The sequence below is a fragment of the Podarcis tiliguerta genome (genome assembly GCF_965153285.1).
Source record: "Podarcis tiliguerta genome assembly, chromosome: 6".
NCBI classification, from domain to species: domain Eukaryota; kingdom Metazoa; phylum Chordata; class Lepidosauria; order Squamata; family Lacertidae; genus Podarcis; species Podarcis tiliguerta.
In genome coordinates, this window is record NC_139539.1 from 40,645,507 (window position 1) to 40,667,665 (window position 22,159).

The following is a 22,159-nucleotide window of genomic DNA, read 5'->3' on the forward strand; positions in this document are numbered from 1 at the left end:
AGGCAGCAGCATCTGTCATGTTAAAATTAGCCGATTACTAATCTATAAATTCACATTCGGAATCACTGCAGCAAGGTCTGGGTTTCTCTCTCCCAATCACATGCTATTTGGCTTCCATCTGTTCTACAGTTTTTCTCTCTCAAGGAAGGCACATAGGGGGCACTGGGATTTTGGTTGCTGATTTTTCACCTCTCCACCATGCAATTTACAAACCAGTGTCCAAGGAACCAGGGTATGGTACTTGCACACACAGAAACACATTTTGTGACACCTGCACATGCAAAACAGCCACAAGTTTTGCCTGCAAGTTTCCCAACAGTATCTCAGAAGACTTTCTCAAATACTACAAAAAGGTAGCAAATGTTGTCCATACTTTGGTGGCCTGTCTGGGCTACTGTAATGCACTGTATGTGGGGTTGTCCTTGGAGACAGTCCAGAAACTGAAGCTAGTGTAGAGTGAAGCAGCTAACCTGCTAATGGGGAAGTCTAATGGTGTCACTGGTTCTGAAAGTACTGCACTGGCTGCCAGTGAGATACTGAGCCAAATTCAAGGTGTTGATACTAGAATATAAAGACCTAAATGGCCTGGGACCAAAGTACTGCTCCTGGCAAACCTGATTATCACTGCTTGCGAATGTTTTCTCCAGTCTTAGGTTGAATTCAGGACTATGAGTCAAAGAGCTCAAGCAACCATTGCATGTCCAAGGAGAAAGATGGGCCAACTTTCAGAGTCTTGCTCACTTGCTCTGCTACTTGGTCTGTGAATAGACTGTGTCACCTTAAAGAACCCATTTAAGTTCCCAAGCATTACAACCAAAATTATTAAGCTGCTCTCTTTCACTCATGAGGCAATGAACATATGAGGAAATGTGTGGTGTAAAGGATATGGTATCCTAAGGGATTTCACCCAAGGGTCTGCACATGTCTGACACATTGCATATGGGACAATTTCTATGCCTTTTACAGTTCTTTAGAAATGAAAGTTTCAGCAGATGTAGCTTCTCACATCATAGGGCACCCAGTGCTGGAAGAAGCTGCAAGTGCAGAAATTCTCCCTTTGACACTCCCACCCCCATTAAACCAGAGCCTTGTGCTGTAAGCAATCTGACGCGACCATCTTCTATTTAAATTCTAACTCACAAACAGCTTGAATAATGATTTCCGAATTGCTAATATAGTGCTTCCTCTCGAATCCTGCTTTCTGTACTGCTTGGCTATCCTTCCTGGCTCATCTGCTTAAAGATGCTGAGCACATGGAACCGTGGCTAAGGTTAACATATGCAAACAAAGCACTGTCCTGAAAGGATGCAGATGGAACGCACTGAAGTATCCATTTGGCTGAATCCACCAAAGTAACTGGGCCAGTCTTCTCCTTTCTGCTCATTGTTTGTGATGCTAAATAATGGTGACCAGAGCATGGGTTACATTTCAATTTGTGTCTTGGTGGTGGCAGCAGCAGCAGCAGGAGGAGGAGGAGGAGGGGGGAAGCAAAACCAAGGTTGAATAGCTGTGAACTAATTCAGCCTCTCAGAGGCTGTGGCTCATGTGGCTGTCTGCAACAAATCCCTACAGCCAAAGATGCTCAGAGGCGGCAGAGGACAGAATCGCACAAAGCCCCCTAACCTTTCTCTGCATCCAATTAGAAATCAGAAAGATTAGAAAGCTGGCTGCACGGATCGTGCAGCATGTCAAGAAGAGACTGATGAAGGATAAGGATATTTAAGGACATGAACTGTCCTCATTTATTAAACCCAGAAGCAAAACCCACAATTTGTAATCAATGTGGGAGAGGGAGGGGGAAATATTCTGCTGAGCCACCTCATGCTTACTGCCCTTGAAATTCAAAGCATGAAACATCTCCTTCTGCCAAGTCTACTCCAGCGTTGGAAGGAACTTTCAGAATTGGGAACAGTGTTGAATAAGAACACAAGAAAAGCCATGCTTCATCAGTCCAAAGGCTGATCTAGTCCAGTATTCTGTTCTCATAGTGTCCAAACAGATGACCACTAGTAGGACATTAGTACAACACCTTCTCTCCTAAGGTAAAGGTAAAGGTACCCCTGCCCGTATGAGCCAGTCGTGTCCGACTCTAGGGTTGTGCGCTCATCTCACTTAAGAGGCCGGGAGCCAGCGCTGTCTGAAGACACTTCCGGGTCACGTGGCCAGCGTGACGAAGCTGCTCTGGTGAGCCAGCACCAGCGCAGCACACGGAAACGCCGTTTACCTTCCCACTATAAAGCGGTACCTATTTATCTACTTGCACTTAAGGGTGCTTTCGAAGTGCTAGGTGGGCAGGAGCTGGGACCGAACGACGGGAGCTCACCCCGCCACGGGGATTCGAACCGCCGACCATACAATCAGCAAGTCCTAGGCACTGAGGTTTTACCCAAAGTGCCACTCGCGTCCCTCACCTTCTCTCCTACTAGGATGTATTTCCAGCAACTGGCAGTCAGTAGCATGGTGCATTTGACACTGCAGGTAGTGCATAGTTATCGTGACTAGTATCCATTATAGCTGTTAAGTTGGCAGCCATCACTGCATCTTACAGTATCAAATTTCATACTTCATGCACTGTGTGAAGAAGTATGTCCATTTGGCTGCTCTTGAATCTCCCACCATTCAGCATCAATGAAGGACTCACTGATGCTTCTAATATTCTGACGGGGGGGGGGGGCTTTTCTTTGCCCGCCTGCTCCACATCACCCACAATTTTATATACCTCTGTCATGTCCCACATATTCCCATTCAGTTATTGAATATTCTGAACTGTTCTCATTGCTGATTATCATGCAATCATCATGAGGATAGTATTCCAAGTCTTCTGATGTAAGGATGCATATATGATTTACAAAGCTAGTCAAATTAGAGAGATCAAGGTTTAATTTTCTGCTCTGATCCATTCCCCTCACAGAGAAATAAAGTTATTTGCACTTCTTTGGCTTATAGCAGTGTTCTGAGAATAAATTCATCAAAGTTATGACCTGTGAAACAGGCATTAGATTAATTTGACACCTTAAAATGTTACACAGACAGCTCTGGCTCTTCCAAACATATGAGCTAACATAAGCTGGCATCAGGGATGAACAAACAAAAGTTATGATGCAGAGGTTCAACTTAAATAAGCAGGAGATCTCCTCTAGGTTCAATGCCACCTTCTCCAACCTGGTGGTTTTTAGATATTGTTGGATTACAATTCCCATCATCCCATACTATTGGCTATGCCTCTGGAGATGGCTTGTCTAATAGTTCTAACACACCACAGGCATTGTAGGGAGGGGGAATTCTCAGAATTATTTTAATAAAGTAGAATGTCTTACCTTAATACTGTGGTTCCGGGTGTTTGTTTAAATACTCTTGTCTTAGTCCCGGGTTAATACTGAACAGTCTATAGAACAAGAAAGAAATAACAAAACTGAATACCCAGCTTGCAAACTGATAACAAACTCTCATTCTGTTCTTTAATGAAATAAGACAATGATCCACCACATCCACTGCCATATCTGCAGATGTAAAGATGTAAAGTATTGCTGACAATGTATTCCAAACCTCTGGCTAATCCCACTCAGTGATTTCATGTATATGTTAAACAGCATGCAGGATAAAATCAAACTCTGAGGAACCCCACATTGAAGGCTCCAAAGTGCCGAAGAGCAGTCTTCAAGCATCACTCACTAGAAATGACCTTCCAAGTAGGATTGGAACCACCGCAAAGCAGTGCCACCTGACTCGGACAACCACTCCAGAATGATACCATGTTCAATGGTATCGAAAGCCATTGAGAAGTCAAGAAGAATTATAAAGACATATTTCTCCTGTCTCTCTCCTGACAGAATACAGGGTAACCAAAGCAGTTTCTCTGCAAAAACTAGGCCTAAACCCAAATTGAAATGCATCCAGAAAATCAGTTTCCTCCAAGAGCACCTGGATCTGGTATTCAACCACCTGCTCAAGAACCTTGCCCAAGAAGAGTTGATTGGCCCTTAAGGTCTTCTCTTGGTGGTCACAAAACCTCTGACCTCTCCCTCACTTCTCACTTCCCTTTTGGTCATGAGGTGGTGAGGATGGTTACTTTGTTCTCCCTTGAAAGAGAGCAGAAAGAGGAAGTTGGAAGAATGACACCCTTCCCTACTTTGTCTTTCAGCTCTATGTGCTTCAATGGTCAAATTAATTCTACTAGATTTTACTTTTACACAGATCCCTTAGAAAAGGGAAGTGTGCATGCATATGCTTTCTTTTGTCTGTCTGTCTCTAAGGAGGAAGAGCTGATCAGGGTTGAGGTGCAGGGAGAAATAAGTGATGAAAGGAGTAGCAATGACAGCACTCACTCAAAAATGCAGATGTGCCTAAGGGCCTAAATGTGTTGGCAACCTGTTATCTAAATCATGCAAAATGACCAGTAGTAATGAACCTGCATAGCTTTCTTGTGAGGATCAGTTATATGGCTATTTAATAAAACAAAGGTAAGAAGGGGCCAACTTATGGGGCCACCCTGTATCTACAATACTTATAGCAAGAAGCCTCCTGTCTAAGACCCTTCCGGTCTGAGTGTGAACTTTTTTCTCACTCAGCAGCTCTAGGGAGATTAATAATGATAATAATAATAATAAAATAGCCCCAAGTAAAGCAAATTATCATTTCCACTTCTATGAGGGGATTCATTGTCACTGCCTGTGTGAACTATTAGCTGTCAACTTTAATAATTATTAATTTATACATGCTAGCCACTTCATTTGACATCTATGAGGGCAGCAATTCCATACAACAGCAAAGCCTTTAACCTGTGACTACACAATGCAAATGTCTCCTTTAGGCAGATATGGTTTCACATATATACACAGCAACATTTTGTTTCTAAAATCGTTAAAGGATTGAATTCTTTGGAGTCCTCATAATTTCTCATTTTGTGTCTGAATAATTAACTACAGGCAGGATCTCATATAACTTTTTTTTTTGCTATCCAATAAAAGCTGACTAAATTCACATATTTTAGCTCAGTATATCAGCACAGTTTTATTAAAATAACATAAAAAACAATGGAAGAAGTAACGGTCTAGACACATACGGTTAAACATTGTTAAACACTTAAGCCATTCTTTACAAAACTGATTTCCATGTTCTACCAATGCACAAAACTAAAATGCACATAAAATACCCATGTGGAGTGTTAGGGGAAGAGTAGTACCTCTGGTGTGGGATATATTGTGCTCCTTTGGTCCCCACCCTGCACTCAGCTTTCACCTGTAGCTCCTAGAAGCTGCCAGCAGGCAACAGCAGCCACATCCTAGAAACGGGTTCAACTGGCCAGCTAAACCGGGTAAAGGTAGCTGATGGGTCTCAGATCCTCAGTGAATTAGGGGTGTCCCTCCATGTGAAGGTAGGCTCTGACAGATTGAGCAGATGAGACCAATAGCTGGTCCAATGGTCAAGAACGTGGTGACTGCACATAATGTATAGCAGCCTTTTTCAACCTGTGAGTCCCCAGATGTTGTTGAACTACAACTCCCATCACCCCGAGCTAGCAAGGCCAGAGCTCAGGGATGATGGGAGCTGTAGTCCAACAACATCTGGGGACCCACAGGTTGAGAACCACTGCTGTAGAGGGAAGTGAGGGGCAAATGGGGCTCATCAGCGTGGAAAGGTAGCCCATCTAGTAGGAAAACTTTGATCCTAAACCTCCACTGCCTTGCAGCTATCCTCATTCATGAGAAAGGCTTCAGGAGTAAATCCCAAGGAAAAGCATGTACCCACTGCTTTGCTGCACATCTTCAGGAGAAGAAAAGGCTAATGAGTAAACCCTACAAAAACCCAGACTGGAGTTTCTAAGACAGTTGGATGGCACTTTTTACAGCTCCTGGTAACTCCTGGAGTCAAGCTGGTGCCAAATGTATTGCTCTGCTTTCCTTTGGACCACATTAGTGAGGTCGAGAGAAGGGTCTGGGCATCCAAGGATGCGCCATAATCTCAAGCTAGGGTAGAATATGCTTACACCCCTCAGCTAAAGATGGAAGTGAGAAAATACAAGGTCAACAACTCTAATCTCAATATGTTTTCAGGATGCAAGTCCCACAGACTGCACTGAAGCAAGTTTTACTATGTAGATAGTGGGTTGTCCTAAACATGCCTAAATTATTCTGAGTCAGAAATGATGTCCTATCCAAGAAAATAAACAAATTCTGGGAAAGAGAAAAACAAGCAAACAGCATACTCATATTTTTTTGAGCCTTAGGCAATAACAACATCTGTTTCTTATGTCAATTTAGACTTGCAAAGCTTGGCTATATCTCAGTTCCAGAGATGAAGCCTTGCCAATAGATGGGAGTTTGAAATTAAAGACTTTCAGCCCTTGAATGACCAGCTTTGTGAAGACCCCCTAGGTATAACTATATTCTGTGAAATCTGTCTCTCCTCAGATTTCAGTGTCAGAAGTTTCCCAAGCAGCAGATCTAGTAAATTTACAGCATTAACAGTGTAAAAATACAGTTGTCATACCTCAAGCAATACTGCTCTTCCACCAATTTTTCAGAAATGCAAAACAGTTTGTGTGAATAATAATCTATACTTAAAAATAAGGAAGTCTTTTCACAGAAGAGTAAAGTCACTGAAATGATTACATGGCAGTATGGTTACAAATGTCTGGTCATTCACTCCAGGAAGCTGTACTTATTTCAGGAAAAAGCTAAGTATTTGAGTCTAGTCCAGAGGTACTATAGAATCCTAGCCAAGTTCAATATGGTTATTAAAGTTCTCTAGACATGTCTCAGTGCCACCCAGCACTATGCACCCTTTTGAACAGGAAGATTAAATACACATTTAAGTTGCCCTCCTCTTCCCGATGTCCATTTTCCCAAAGCACATCTGGTTTCCATGTGCTGCAAAAATGCCTTTGACATTTCTTTAAAAACCCCAGGCCCTTCAAACAGCTGTGACAGACTAAAGGAGCACTGAATCTGACATTCTATCCTTCAGCTATCTGACGTGCAACCTTTAGATAACATTGCAAAGCGCAAACGTGGGTGTGGGGGAAATGAAACAATTAAGCGAAAACTCAGGGAGACAGGCAGAAGTGGTGAGAAAGCTACAAGAACTGGATCATCTACCTGGTTATTTTAAGAGCACAAGACTGCCTAGCAGCCTAATGCCCATTCCAATTCCCTCTGCTTTTCCTCTCAGGAATGCCTTCAGATGTCACATGGGGGAGAAACACTAAAATAATCTCTGATCTTCTAGTAAGCAGGTCCATTTGTCCATCCTATTGGTTCAAACACCTTCTAAACTGTGAGGTACTACTGTGATTGCATGCACCCTCATTCCCAAAGGCAATAAGCTAACACAGTGGTACCTTGAGTTACAAACACCTCAGGTTATATACGCTTCAGGTTACAAACTCCGCTAACCTGGAAGAGTTACCTCGAGCTGAGAACTCTGCTCCAGGATGAGAACATAAATCGTGTGCCAGCGGCGCAGTGGCAACAAGAGGCCCCATTAGCGAAAGCATGCCTCTAGTTAAGAACAGTTTTGGGTTAAGAACGGACCTCCAGAATGAATTAAGTTCGTAACTAGAGGTACCACTGTACATCAAAACAAGAAAATGGAGAAGCAACCTGTGCTAAGGTATATGCTGCCTAGTCCCTTCATGATTCAGCATATTGTGAAGGCCACTTTGGTTTAACCCATAGCCAACCATACTTTCCCCTTCCTTCAATATTCAAAAACCAACATAGACTCAGTGGCATCACTGTTTGGACCTTTGTTTCTGTAAATGCCACTTCTTCTGATTAGCTTCAGTCTTCTAATAAACTTACTGCTAGTGTACAGAAAACTCTATATGATTCTGGACTAGGGTATCTTAGAAGTCACATGTGCCCCTGCATCCCACCCTGGACTCTTAGATCTGTGAATGAAAATCTGTTGATGTACCACATGTCCCTGTGGTAAAGGATGCTGTGATTCGAACAAACCAGTTCTCTGGAATCCTCTTCCCTTAGAAGTGTAGAAAGTCCCAACATTGTTATGTTCCAACATTTGTTGAAAACTTTTCTTTCCAGTCAAGGTAGTCTATTTTATTTCTCTAATTTTAAATTCTTGGTTTTTTATGATTTAATACAATGTTATGTTCTCTATTGTGTTTAACACCTGTCTCTGTAAACCACTTGGGGATTCTCTGAATGCTGAGTGGTTTATAAATCCTAAAATAAGAAAAATAAAAAATAGTATTTTCTGTTAACACTTTTTCACTTTTAACTGCTATCTTCTGAAATCTCATATAATCAGGCTCACCAGCTTCAGTATACAGTAGTACCTCGGGTTACAGACGCTTCAGGTTACAGACACTTCAGGTTACAGACTCCACTAACCCAGAAATAGTACATCGGGTTAAGAACTTTGCTTCAGGATGAGAACAGAAATCGCGCAGCGGCATCAGGAGGCCCCATGAGCTAAAGTGGTACCTCAGGTTAAGAACAGTTTCAGGTTAAGAACAGACCTCCAGAACGAATTTCCAGTAAGTTCTTAACCCAAGGTACCACTGTATCATCAAATAGTTTCTTTGGGATTGGATATACAACACTTTTTCATTTAGAGTTGCTTCCCTAAAATATACGTTCCACCCACAAATAAAATGCACATTCTTGTGAGCATTTCTTGAACCAAAGCTGCTTTGCAAATTTTGAAAAGATATGTGATCTATCTGTGTTCTGATCCGCTTCCAGGACTGGTGAATTGGGTTGGTTCAGTTTGAAATACAGCCCAAACCAATTTCTCTTCCATCCCTAGAATGCTCATATGATGGCGAAACCAACTTCAAGCATATACTATTTGGGACATTAAAACAATTGTCTTTTGATATAGACATGTGCTGTTCCACAATCTCCATCCCTCCCATCTTGCTTGAGAGTATCACTGTTTACACTCCCTCCTCAAATATATTTAAATAGTTGCTTGAACAGAATGAATCATTGAGCTCACAGGGCGGGGACATATACACACTGGACTGTTTGTTTACTTGAATGTTTAATTCATGGATGTTTGTGTTGCTTCATTCTTTAAAAATTGTGAAACAGTTTTGCAAAGATTCAGGTTGGTGACTTAGCAGATCTCTCTCATAATCAAGTGTGTGTGTTAACATTTGTGATTTAAAGGTGGACTCTTGATCCAAAGTTATGGTAAGAAAGAGATACTCACTCAGATGCTTCTGAACACTAAGAAAGTAGAGAATAAACTCTGATCTTTGTTTATGCATACCACTCCTCTCCCAGAGTTTACCAAGGCTCAATTTCAACGTTATTTACACCATACAGAGACTTCTGGGAAGAGAAATGCATACCAGCATCCCTTATCTATTCCATTTTCTCCTAATATAATTCCTTACTGAGCATCATAAAACAGTTAATCTTCCTCACTGCCAAATAGCAGGTTGTTTTCTTCAAAGTCTCTGACTTTTGGGAACTGAATATTTTCTCACTATTTATTTGCATCCTGGTAACACAGAAAGGGTTTTCAACACATCCCATCCCACCCCATCTGGTTTTTGAATCCCATCCAACCAGTTTAATTACTGTTAATTGGCTCAAGCGATTGGCATTAGCTTAACGAAGTAGGCACAAGTGGCTTTTCTCTCCTGTGGGATCAAACGACTGTAGTGTTGAACTAATACATCTTGCCACAACATATAACGATAAATACAGGGATAAGTTTACTGGATGGATTTCAGGCCCATTGATCTCTGTATCTTCTCTCTGATGGTGGAAAATGCTTCAAAGAAGGCCCAGCAGATCAACCAAAGATGGCACTCTCATGTTTTGCCCAGCAAACATGAGTGTTTAATATGCTTTTCAAGGTACCTGAAGAAAGGGAGAGGCCAAAAACTGAGATGGTTTTCTTGGAAGAGCCAAGTATTTCAACATACAAAAGAGTAAAAAATATATATTCATTGCTATGCATAGATTCTCTCATTTAAATGTTGCCTTGCAATCTGAAGAGAACATTTGGTGGCAAGGCAGCTCCCGGGTCCACTCAGCACATCTGCCATCATTATCATCAAGTATGACAAATGCTTCAGAGAAATTCTGCGGCACATATAAGTGTGAAAATGGTAGCAAAAACAACTGGCTTGTGCAGCAAAAGGGGAGACGGTGGGGGTGCTGGCTAGAAACAACAATCAAGTCTCACCAACACGGTTCCTGCAGGCACCAGCATGCCCACCAGTTCCTCCTATGGCACTCACAAAATGTCTCAGTACATATCTCCTTAAGAATCTAACACATGAGGGACTGTTTGCTCTTCCTGTTCAGTTCCAGTTTGCACTGGCTCAGCCTCTCCTGTATGAATCAAAAACACTTCCTTAAACATCCCACATGTAATTGGATACCAGGACTAGACATCCACCCTCCCATCCATTCTGAAGAGATGCAAAGAGCTTCTATTTGTGAGGGAGCACGATGATGGCTGATATAGCTGTGTTTCCCCCCATTGGTGGTGGTGGGTGATGAGATGCCCATGCCATTGTGAGACCCTGACTCTTTCCTTGCGCTTTCAGGTATGGCAGCCTTTTTATGACTTGCCACCCAGCTCCCAACAGCAACCATTTTTGTGACTGGCTTCTACAGCACTTTCTCAAAATTCTAAAAAGGCATCTCAGGTTGCACTGTGGGATGAGTTTGCTGCTGCCAGGGAAAGGATGCTGATGCCCTGGTGGGGTGCTATCTGACAAGGCTGGCTTATCAAACAAAAACATGGGGTGGGGCAGGATCACTTACACAAACCATAAGGGCTGGCTGGTTGGCCCTTGCAGAAGCCAGACTACTGACTCAGGCAGCATTCCACCTGAATGGATTAGATGTCCTGGTTGTGGGGGCCCTCCCTCTTTTTGCTAATAGAGTTCACCCAGGGACTTCCAGCACATAAAACACACACTGTTCCACAAGACCAGACCCTCCTGCAGCCCCAGTGCTTCTGGCATCTTTTACTGGATCCCGAAACTGAAGGTGTGGAGACATGTATACCCCATGTTGTGCCTGGAGCCTATCTGTTGCTGCGGTTAAGAGGTTAGGAACTGTTCTGTGGCACTTACAGCGTGGGTTTGAGTTCTGGAAGCTGTGTCTGCTGTCCGCAGCATAATATGTGGATTGGGGGGTTGGGGTTGGTAAGGTATGCAAAAGATGAGCCGGAACATTTGTCTCTATTATTCTGGTGGCCTTCCTATCAACTCCCCAGGTGGGTCACAAACACTTATCCCAAGAGGGACAACTGTATTTTCTGTAGACATCTTGCCCCGGAAGCTACATGACTTGCATCTCCCCACTCCTGCTTTTCTTTCTTCATCCCCCTTAAGGAGATTTGAACCCCTGTCAACAAGAATACCCAGGGCCTGGCTGAACAGTGTTCCTGTCGGCTGGGCCACTGGGTCTCTAGCATGGTTTTATGATGATGCAGAAGTATTACTGGGTGGGTGTGTCCCCATCACTGTGGCTAGTCAACATCGCCAGCACTGTCCCAGATTGGTTGCCACTAGCAAGCTTTGTTTCCATGGATTCAGTGAGCAACTCTACAATCCTATGATTATTTATTTTCTGATTGTGTGTTTTCCCCTTCCGCTCCTGTTCTGGAAACATGCACAGGACAAGGTGGACTTTCCACCAGCACAGTGCCAGCGTTATTGCTTCCCTCCCCAGCATAATTAGAGAATAGGTTTGCCCTGCCCTTTACTAACAGCATGTTCTCCTGCATGCCAAGTTTTTCCTGTTAATCTGCCCAGAAATTGGAGCTTCCAAGTGACACACTTGGGGAAAGGAGAACGAGAAACCTGACCTTTATGTTAGTGCCAACATGGAAACGGAGTTCTTTCGAATGAAAAACTTTCTTAAGCATTAAACTTTAAAAGTCATTGTAAGCACCACATTTCTTAAATATGAGAAGCCATTTTTTCCAAGCATGCAAAGTTATACCTTGTTGCCATCTCCTGTTTATAGTATGTTTAGTAATTCTCAGACAAGTCACCGATGGATTCCCATTTAAATTGTTACAGTTACATAACCAAAAAGAGACTGAACTTTTGCATCAGTCCTACTAACAAAGCTTTTTTATTAGCAAATAAATGACAGATCAACTCTGCTTGCTTAAGAGCTAGGGTTGAATTGCTGCTGGCTGTGACTCCTCATTTAATACATGTTCTTCCATATATGCTGCAAGTCAAACATACACCCTGGTAAAAGGTAAAGGTGAAGGTACCCCTGCCCGTACGGGCCAGTCTTGCCAGACTCTAGGGTTGTGTGCTCATCTCACTCTATAGGCCGGGAGCCAGCGCTGTCCGCAGACACTTCCAGGTCACGTGGCCAGCGTGACAAGCTGCATCTGGAGAGCCAGCGCAGCACACGGAACGCCGTTTACCTTCCTGCTGTTAAGCGGTCCCTATTTATCTACTTGCACCCGGGGGTGCTTTCGAACTGCTAGGTTGGCAGGCGCTGGGACTGAACGACGGGAGCGCAGCCCACCGCGGGGATTCGAACCGCCGACCATGCGATCGGCAAGTCCTAGGCGCTGAGGTTTTACCCACAGCGCCACCCGCGTCCCATACACCCTGGTACCAACTACCTAATGTCAGGATTTTTAATGGCCATTCTGCTCAGTTTATGCAAGGTAATACGGTGTACCATAAAACCACCAATTCTTTTAGCTAATGTATCAAGGGGCATTTAACCAATAGATGGATTAATGCAAATGATGTTCAAACAATATGGGCTTTTTCCTAGGAGCACTTCACACAGACTAGTTATTGCTTACTTACTTTTAACCACACCTGGGCCCAAACCAAGCTACTTAGAGTAGAATGAAATGCACAGCAGTTATTTAAAATTATAACTATAAAAATGATAGCCTCCAGCTTTTGTTGGACTAGAACTCCCATCATCCTTGACCAGGGGTCAGCAAACTTTTTCAGCAGGGGGCTGGTCTACTGTCCCTCAGACCTTGGAGGGGGCTGGACTATATTTTGAGGAAAAAATGAACTGATTCCTATACCCCACAAATATCTCAGAGATGCATTTTAAATAAAAGCACACATTCTACTCAAGTAAAAACACCAGGTAGGCCCCACAAATAACCCAGAGATACATTTTAAATAAAAGGAGACATTCTACTCATGTAAAAACATGCTGAATCCTGGACCATCCACGGGCTGGACTGAAAAGGCAGTTGGGCTGGATCCGGACCCCGGGCCTTAGTTTGCCTACCCATGTCCTTGACCATTGACCATGCTGGCTGAAACTGAGGGGAGTTGAAATCAATATAAGAACTTCTCGTTTCACTGAGCTCCGGACTTGGTGCCAGTTTCTTGCTGAAAAGTTCCTTGGCTGTTATTTGCCCCCAGATGTGCTTTTCAATGCAAATTGAATTTTCAGGGGCCATTAGCAGCTGGTGGGGAGTATTTTTGTCAGGAAAACAGCATAAAGCTCCAATCCAGATCAACAGCACACTCTGGACTGGGCAGCCCTGGCTGTTTTTTATCCAAAACAAAAATGGTGAGTTTGTCTGCTTTTTAAAAAGCATATTTATCATACCGTGCAATCTGGCCCTTAACAAGCGTTGCTAATTATGGAAAAAGTGATGAAATTCAGTTGTTACTATAGAATACTAGATCATTTTGCTTTAGAAAATGTGTCTGGCATTATTTTATTTAGTGGATTATAAACAAATTATATGCTTGTTACTGGAGGCCAACTTTTTTTTTTTCTTATCTACATAAACATTTCCATACTTTGCAGAAGATATATAAAGTTTCCGTTTGGCTAAAACCAATTATTGGAGGGCAGGTGGGTGGGAACTCAAGAATTTTCTATTGAGCGTTTTAAGTGGGGTGTCACGTGACAGCTGGATGCCAAACAGTTGCACAGACTCCCTCATTCTCAAACATGCATAAAATTCTAATAATATCTGCAGACAAGAGGAGCTAGGCAGAATGAAAAGTCAAAGAACAATTCATGTATTCATACCCCAGCTCTTTGTTGCTTTAATCTTTTTCTGCTGGGAGAAATGTGTTATATTCCTTAGAAACATGGTTCTCAAATCTCTTGCTGCCTTATAGTCTCAGTGTTTGAAGGGAAAGGAGCCCCACTGAAATCAATTGAATAATTTATTTTCTAACATATATACAAAGAACTGCAACCTTAGTCAGTGTATCACAAATAATGATATAACCCCACACCCTTAAGGTCCCAGAAGTCAAATGTGTGTTCAACACTGCTCAAATGGCTCTCTGCCGATTCACTGTATATTTTCAAAGCCAAATGCAATCTTAGACGCTGCAGCTTACAAATTATTTCTTTCATTGCAGCAGAGCTTTAGTGCAGGAACCTGATAGAAATATATAATTTTTAAAGAGATCACTATCTACAGTGTAAAATAAGGATGAACCTTAAGAGTTTAAGTCCTTTGAAAGTTACCTGTCCTGATAAGATGAAACAGACTTTCCCTTAGAAAGGGAAATACGGCTGATTTGAACGATTTGCCATGGACGTCTCCAGGAAAAAGAGTTCTAAGTAGGAAGAACATTACTGTACTCATGTCATGCTTGTGGACTTCCTCTAACTAGCCAGGTGGAGAACAGCATGATGGGTCATTGGTCAACTCTCAATGGTGACCCACCATCATGTGGTACTTTTTAAAGCATCCTCCCTCTAATATTGGAGTGCACGTCAACTCTCAATTTTTGTTTTAAAGAAGCAAACAGAAGTATTTGTTAGTATTCATTTTATTTTTATCCCACCCATCTCCCAAGATGCTCAGTATACATGGATTTTCTCCATTTTATTCTCATGACAAACCTGTAAATCATGCTGAAAGTGTGTGTGAATATAGAGTAATGTCTGGGTGAGCATCATGGTTCAGCAAGGATCTGAACTTAGATCTTCTGGGTCTAAGTACAATACATTAGACCACACTTGCTCACTATGACTATTGCCTTACAGGCAAATTTCTGCCCCACCGCTGGCCTACTATTAAGCAATCATTACCTTTGGACTGAATATCACCCAGATTTCTTTTAATACAGACTTGTCTGTCCTTTCAATAAAGACTAAAATGTGGCTGGCACATACTCTGAATCCTTGTCTAGGTAACCTACAAGCAAACAAGGGACCGTGGCCAAGAAAGGGAAAGGCTGGGAGTTAATTTCAGTTTACCAGATTAGTGCGGTTAAATCCACCAGCATATTCCTCTTGACCTGCTTTCACCTTGAATTGTGATATAGGTCATCATGCCTATTTAAAACCATTTGCATCCCTTGAGGGGATGGCCTAAAGACCTAATAAATGTACTGAAGCAGAGCCTGCCACAGAAAAAACAGTGAGTTCAGCTCGTCTTTCAAGGCCAGCAAATAAATGCTCCTTCTGGGCATATGGGGGGTGACAAAGAAAGGGCTGATGCTAATCTTGTTTGTAGTTGCGCACACTGGTACAGCTCCTTCTCCCAATGGGGGAGTCCTCCTTACTTACACTACCAATTACAGTCATATGCTGGCTATCAAACATGATGATGCTTAATGTCCCAGGTTCAATTCCCGGCTTTTCCAAGTTGAGCTGGGAAAGACACATGTCTGAGATGCTGGATAGCTACTGCCGTTTACTGTGTAGACCATAATGAGCTAGATGAACCAATAATTTGACAAGGCACTTCCTATATTCTTGTTCCAAATGGGGAAATGTTAGGCTCTCTAAAAGTGCGTCTTTTTGCATACTGAGCTTCGCAGTTATTTTGAGAAATCAGTCCTCATATCTGGTCAGATAATAATGCAAATGACTAAACAAAACCTTCAATATGCTAAACTTGGACATTTCAGTTTTATTTCAGTCGGCTAGATAGTAATCCCAAGAACTCACCTACAGCAAAACGTTGAGTGCACCAGAGGAAGGGACAATTCATGTGTTCAAGTCAGCAATGTGGCTTCTTGGACATAGTTTTGTTTTCAGTCAATACTCAAAAGTCAAATGGAAATCCAAAATACTAATCAAACACACTCCCTACAATTGTATATGATCCATCCCTGCTTTGGAAAGCTTTCATTCATTCATTCAAAATACCTATGCTCCACTTTATAGCCCCTAGAGCAGCCATGACTAACCTTGGCCCTCCAGATGTTTTGGGACTACAACTCCCATCATCCCTAGCTAAAAGGACCAGTGGTCAGGGATGATAGGAACTGTAGTCCCTAAACATCTGGAGGGCCAAGTTTGGCCATGCCTGCCCTAGAGGCTCTCAAAGTGACTTACAAAAGATCTCCGCAATGTAATAAAATCAATGTAGTATCATTGGTGCCAGGATCCTGCCCTCATCCTGCCCACTACCCACTAGGCAAACCCACTGAGCTCTTCGGAGGCAAGGGAGTGGGGCCAAGCAGCTGAAACTTGCTCAGCCCATGATGGAGGCAAATATTATCTCAAGTGCCAAATGACAGTCTGAACTTCTGACAGATAAACTAGAAGCTGCTAACTGAAGATATTAGTTAGGGAATAGTATTTTAAAGCAACACTGATACAGTCATAGTTACAAGGCAAACCGCTAGATCAGAGGACTTATTATATGATCAACATTTCAGTAGAGATATTTTTTATTGTAACTAAAGAATGCCCTAAAACCCCTGAAAACCCATGACTTTGAATATTTAAATAGTTTTTTTAATGAACCTTTTATGAGGCTACTGTGATTTTTATTCTTTTGGGATTGGCAAAAGACTCCCATCGCCAATGAATCAGATCATGCTTTGCAAAAATAAAAAAAAATAAAAATTACACAGTCCTCCATAATAGCAACACAATCCATTTGTTACAATCCATGGGGAGCAAGGCAGTTTCTTGTATCCATAACAACCTGCATTTATGCACAGGGATTCCCTAGTGAATTGAATGATCAAAAATTATTCATGAAACGTATGTGTGATTTTTGCCTCCGGTAACGCATAGAAATTGCCAAGCAGGGCTTCCATCTCCCCCTCTTCCACCTACATCACACAGAGTGTTGCCTTCTTCAATCGTAGCAGCCCCCTCCTCCTAGCTAAATAGAGATATTTATTTCTTGCATTCAAGTAACAGGAAAGTCAGAGCTGAAACTGTAGGCATGGCACAAGTCTTGCGTTGTTTGACAGCCACTGCTTCAAAATCCAGCCTCTCACTTGGAAGAGAGCAACAAGCCAAAATGCAATCCTAGGGAGTAATAACCAGCTTAACCTCACTTAATAACTACTGCAATCACTGCTTACCAGAGGTCACACTTTATCTTCCTGGTTCAGATTGGACTGCTGATCTTAAAACACTCTGAACTACTAGCTTGCTCCTTGCTCTATTGAGCACAGAAATATATTATCTTTAGATACTCAGTCTCAGGTATGGAGAGACATTTCAGGAAACCAAATAGTATAACTGGGCTACTATGACTGAGATATTAATAGGGACTCTGAGTTCCGTGCACATTTTCAAGTAGATCTCATTATGCTCTTTCGCAAGCTTTAATCAAGCTTAATGCTTTCATTTTCATGGAGATTAGGGCTATGGAGTTTCATTTACTAAGAGAAAGTAAACAATAGACTCCCTGAGGTATAGAAGCACAGAATGGCAGAAAAGAGAGAGGACCCAACTCATCACTTCAGCCCCTTCAGCATTAGGGTACTTTTCATGACTTTCATGTCCACCAACATTACGGTTCTCATAGCCAATGTTTTAGGACATTAGAAAAACCATTAAAGCAGGAAGAGGGTGGCACACGATGAATACATACGTGATGCTCTCTGTGGGGTCTTTGGCAAATCACTGCCCTAAGTGTTGCTCTTGGTCTAAGTAAGGATATGAACTGTGATGCACTGTGTGCTGAACACAACTGAGCATACAAGTAAGCAGACCTCAATATGGGGATCCTTTCCCAGGCATACGGCCAAGTTTCCTTCAAATCAATGTCAGCCATATAACTACTATCTGCCTGATACATTTTACATGAGATATTCAGCTCAGTTCAAGAATAGAAGACTGACAGGTGTCCTTGCTAAAAGTTCATATTTAAATTCACATTTTAAGTCCCCAGATACCCTGGGTGTAACCAGCTCGGTCTCATCTCTAGCAGAGATAGTGCAATTGTTTAAAACTTAATTTAATCTCTTCTAGGTCAGGAATTGTTACTTATGCCAGCCAAGCTAGTGTTTTGTATTCTTAAAATTGAATTATGTGGAATCTGCATGGTAAATCAAAGTTGACCTTCCAGTTCTACTTTTAGTAGAAAGCACTGGATAGACAAACATTTGAAAGAAATGCAACATGAATGTGGCATTCTCTTTGCACAGGCGTCCTCTTTTCAGAGATCAAATTAACAAGACCATACACAATGACTTTAGCTGCAATTAAACCCATGCCTTCAAAATGATTGCTCTTGGTCTTTGTCATCATACACACTGCTTAGTATTTACTGTATTTACAATGAACAATTTGTAAGGTTATAATCTATAAATCTATAACATAAGAATAGACATCTTGCAGTACTTGATATAGTGGGAATAAACTCTTTTCATCAGATTACTCTTTTCTCAAGGAGATCTGAAGCTGAGCAAAAATTCAGGTTCTGAGGGAGTTTTCAAACAGCAACAAGTCAAACTTACCTTGCTATGGGGAGTGAAACAGTAAACTCTGCTATCATGCAGCTTCTCTTAAGTTTCACCGATTTCAATAGGAGGCTCACAAAAAGGTAGCCAAAGTACAAGGCAGCAGTGCTTGGTGGACTGGGCATTTAACTATCCTGTCCTCCTGACCTGGTCAATATTACTTGCTCCTCAATCGGATCGGGGGTGGGTTAAATGTTTCCAGGAAGGGGTTACCCTTTGCTGAGGCCAAGGCAGCCCAAACCAGAATGCTCTTCCCAGGGAAGTCCCAGGGAAGCCCCAATGTTTCAGTGCCAGGTAAAGACCTATTTGTTTTCCTGGCCATTTGGGAAGCAGTGATGATATATTGTACTATATTGTTACATTTGTTTTTAATATGTATTTGTGTGTTTTTAATGGATGTTAATTGCTATAGGACTTTTTATATTGGGAAGCAACATGCAGATTTAATAAACTGCATTAACTAAACTAATTGCCACTGACTTTGGTGACTCCATCAAGTACCTCTCCTGTGAAGAGCCCACCTTCCATCAGGTCACCTGTCTGAGGAAAGAACTGCATCACAGAAGCAACTCTAACTTCTATCTGCCATGCCCCAGACATTGCCACCAGTTCTGCTCCCAGATCTGATTGAGAGCAGTTACACTCCCATACAGGCAGAGCTATATAACTGTAGGACTACATGCCTGTGTTATAACAGCTATAACTAGAAGAACTAGTGTCCAAGCTTATAGAATCTTAAGAGTTGGAAGGGACCCGAGGGCCATCGAGTCCAAACCACTGCGATGCAAGAATTTCAGCTAAAGCATCCATGAAAGATGGCTTGTGTTTTTCCCCCTCACCTCCCCACCTATCCCCTTTTCATTTTGTGTCATGTCTTTTTGGATTCTAAGCCTGAGAACAGGGACAGTCTTACTACTGTTTTTCATATGCCATCCTGGAAGCATGTTTGACTGAAGAGTGGGTTATAAATGCTTCAAATAAATATTCCAAGCTCACAACTACAAGTGATATCTAAAGCTTGTAAAGGTCAAAATCTAGTTCTAATTAATCAGAATATGCACAACATATGAAAGAACAGCTGCTCTTTAGGAGGACAGATCCGTATTAAATAAGCACAATATCCTCTCTCTTCAAATGGTAACACATTTAACACACAATATTCTTTTCAAATTCTTGAATACACTTTTATCTTTATTTTGCTTGATCTACAGTTACTTTGAATTTTGGACAACTCTGCTATTCAGGCAAAAAAAGAACCCCTTCACTGAAGATATAAATTCAGACAGACATTGGCTGTGTACACTTTACCGGCTTAAAATGAAGCAAGGTTGTTTTTTCTCACTGCATTTCAGGTCAAATTTGCTTGCTGCTGTACATATCAGCATAGGTTCATGTGCACTGAAGTCACCCATACCAATGGGTAGAGACTGGGTGATGGCGTCTTCACCTGATGGTACTGCCTGGTTGGTTTCCCTGCCCTGCCTCTGCCCCCAGAAATCCAGATGGAAAGGAAGTCTTCACAAATGGACACACCTGGGATTCCATGCAACTTGAATAAGGAAACCGTGCTCACGTTGGATTGAAGGAAACCACATAAAAACACAGTATTGTACAAGAAACTACAGAATAACTCTGGATCTTAGGTAATATGTGTACATGAATTCAAAAACAAGCAGTGGAAATGCACTGTAGCCAGAGTAAACAGTAATGTGTACACAGCCAATAACTTCCTTTTCTAAACACAGATTTATGATGACACTGTCTCAATAAACAGGTCTGTGATGCTGAGAAAAGACTGGAGGGGAAAGAATTAAGGCAACAATATTGCCAAGTGTTCTTCCTTCTGTCTGCAACTTGCCCACACTGGTTTGGGTGGGAAAGAAAACAGGCAGAGGAAAGAATCAGGCAATGCTGCCTAATTCGTATTTGAACCTTAATTAGATGAGGCATATGTGACTTAATGCTTCTCTCCATGCACAAAAATTTCCTGCATGTAGAAAACTGAGCTGTCAGGAAGGCTCTAGCTGCACTTTCTCCCAGAAATACTAGTTTTCCATATGCAGGAAAGTTCAGTTAGGTAACCCCTGTGGTAATGCATAGATAACAGCCATTAGAGAATGAATGAGGGTTTACCACACAAAGCTCAAAAGTCTGAAGGCCTTTCCACCCCTGCTCCAAATAACAGTTCCTTGGTGGGGGGGGGGGGGGACTTCAGGTTCACATGGCTTGAAAGAAACAGAATAAACATGATTCCATGCCAGGTGCCTTGATAAGCTTCATTTATCTTGGTGCAAACTGCAATGTGCACCGTTGCCACTAAAATTCATCGTGGATTATGTCTAGCAATGATATTTAGCCAAAACAATTAGGAATGGGAGATTCTAGCTCAGACTCAAAAGTACAACAAAGAACGGACATCAAGGCCATGTCTCACTCTTGAGTATTAAAAGGTACCTGGCTGTCCAACATCAGAAACGGAAAGTTGGCAGCTGGACTAGATGACTCTTGGTCTCATTCTTTAAAGCCATGTGTACTTGCTCTTTAGCCAGAAGGGTTCCCAGAACAGCTTACAAAGATCAGACGTAAGACATGTCCAATGTATAGCAAGACATGTAAAGCATGCCGGGCCATACCTAATTATCTTCTATCTTCTAAGCCTGAAGGCAAAGAGGTGTACTACTTTTAATGTACTAACATTCACTGCTCTTCAGTCCTAGGAAACAGGTCCATTGTTGGGGGAGCAGTGAGGGGAACGGAGTCCTGAGTCCTTTGTTCTGGACCCTTCTCCTGTTTAAAAAATAGATCATTTTTTAAAAAAATTGGGTGGGATTCACCTAACCAGCCATGTTAGAAGAAGCCCTGTGCAAGGACTTCCACATATGCAATGGGGCTTTCCGCTCTCTTCACCCAGCGTGTCCCCTGAAATTAGCTATAGGGGTGTTGGGAGAACCCCCAGAACAGTGTGCAGGGGAGGAAAGGAATATCCTTTCATCTGGCAATCTGGAATGTTTGTGCAGATGGAATTGAATCCCACACTTTGTTTACAGGGTGACTGAGAACATTACAAAACACAGCGCCGTTGAGATCCCAGTCACAATGTGCCCAGAGGCACCTGTGCTAATATATACACAAGAAGCAGTTCTTGCCAACAGACTGCAGGTGTGGTGGAGGGCCCAATCCACATACAGTGTACAGAGCCCAGAATATCCTGTTGGCACCCCCTAGCTCAGAGTAAGCCCTGATAGCCAGAGTTCTGTGGTTAAGTCACATGCCTGCCAGGAAACCTCCATGTGCTTCATTACCCCATGACTGGGCCCACATGTTCACACCTGGCTCCTTGGCTCTTGAATACCAGAAAGGCTCCTGCAGACCATGCAAAGAGGCCAAGAAAAGGAACTGAAAGAAACCTTCCTCCCAATGTCAAAAGATACAAGTGCTCTAATGTAGAATTGCTGGATGGATCCAAGCCTTAGCTTAGAAGCTTGAGTTATGTCCTGGCACTAGGACCTAGAACACGATCCTTGAGTT

General features: G+C 42.3%; 1 protein-coding gene across 33 annotated transcripts in view; it reads right to left on the minus strand.

The window, feature by feature from the left end:
- The window catches only part of NFASC (neurofascin), a 176,671-nt gene that overhangs the window by 119,319 nt on the left and 35,193 nt on the right, over positions 1-22,159 (minus strand). For all 33 annotated transcript variants that reach the window (XR_014512541.1, XR_014512542.1, XR_014512543.1 and 30 more), the window contains one exon: positions 3,318-3,385. The gene's annotated coding sequence lies outside the window, so the exon portion shown is untranslated. The remainder of the gene's footprint in view (positions 1-3,317; positions 3,386-22,159) is intronic.